At 39.9% G+C, this 1,245-nt stretch overlaps 1 pseudogene; it reads left to right on the top strand.

The window, feature by feature from the left end:
* The first annotated feature begins 299 nt into the window (after positions 1-299).
* On the top strand, positions 300-777 carry LOC147449349 (uncharacterized; annotated as a pseudogene).
* The last annotated feature ends 468 nt before the right edge of the window (positions 778-1,245 follow it).

Below are 1,245 nucleotides of genomic sequence, written 5' to 3'. Positions count from 1 at the left end.
TTGTATCTTGAAGACATGTGGAAATTTGGAAGATGATGAGATGGAAAAAAGAACTCACGATGATATTGCTATTCAGGGGCTCTCCAATATGTCATTTTTTTGAACGTATTGATTGCAGGATGTTCCGAACAAGGGTAGGGCTAGGAAGCTTTGGGATGTTTTCATCAAAACAAGGGCATTTCTCCATATGTAATCACCTACACTTGCATCTTGAAGACATGTAGCAATTTGGAAGACACTGAGATGGGCAAAAGAACTCACAATTAGCTTGTTAGTTAAGGGTTGCTAAAAAAAAAGTTATGCTTTGCATTGCCTTGGTCATTATGTATGCCAAATGTGGCAAGGCCAAGAAGCCATGGGCTTTTTTCAGCAAATGTGAAGCAAGGGAATCTCTCTAGATGCAATCACCTATGCTTTCATCTTGAAGGCATGTGGCACTATGCAAGACACTTATATGGGCAACAAAATTCACGATGATATCGTTAGTCAAGGGCTACTAAAGAAAGAAGTTGCGCTTGTTGCCATGTATGCCAAATATGGCATACTTCAAAAAGCACAAAAATTTCTTGAGGAACTTCTAGTACAAGATGTCGACTCTTGGAATGCACTAATTACAAGATATGTGGGACAAGGCATGACCCAAAATCTCTGAGCTACTTTCAGTAGATGCAAAGTGAGAGAGTCTCTCCAAATGCAATCACCTATGCTTTGTTCTTGAAGGCTATGCTTACATCTTGAATTATACAGGGGCTATGTGCTTGGCACTGCCTTGATTGACATGTATTTGAGATGTGGTATGCTTGAGGAAATTTTTGTCCAGAATCTCATCTCTTGGAACGCATTGATTGTGCAATATGCTCAACAGGGGTAGGGCTAGAGAGCTGGTTTTAGCTAATGCGAAGTGAACACATCTCCCCATATGCAATCACCTATGCTTTCATCTTGAAGGCATGTGGCAATTTGGAAGACAATGAGATGGGCAAAAGAACTCACGATGATATTGTTTGTAATGGAAATGTCCTATGAACTTAGAGAGTAGTGGAATTAGGAAATTAGATAAAGCACTTTTGTGAGATTACTTTGTGAGCATAGCGGGTGAACCTAATTGATGGTAGCAACATAAACATGGTACTTAGTTAACTTGACCTGAACAATACTTTTGCAAGAGAGAGAGTTTAGACAACTTGACAACAATTGAGGACCAGATTTATGTGGAGCCGGTTCCCCTCCAAGAGGCTTTTGTAT

The sequence above is a fragment of the Adiantum capillus-veneris genome, chromosome 10, assembly GCF_014529385.1.
Source record: "Adiantum capillus-veneris isolate H3 chromosome 10, ASM1452938v2, whole genome shotgun sequence".
Classification (NCBI taxonomy): domain Eukaryota; kingdom Viridiplantae; phylum Streptophyta; class Polypodiopsida; order Polypodiales; family Pteridaceae; genus Adiantum; species Adiantum capillus-veneris.
This window is presented reverse-complemented; position numbering and strand designations above follow the sequence as displayed.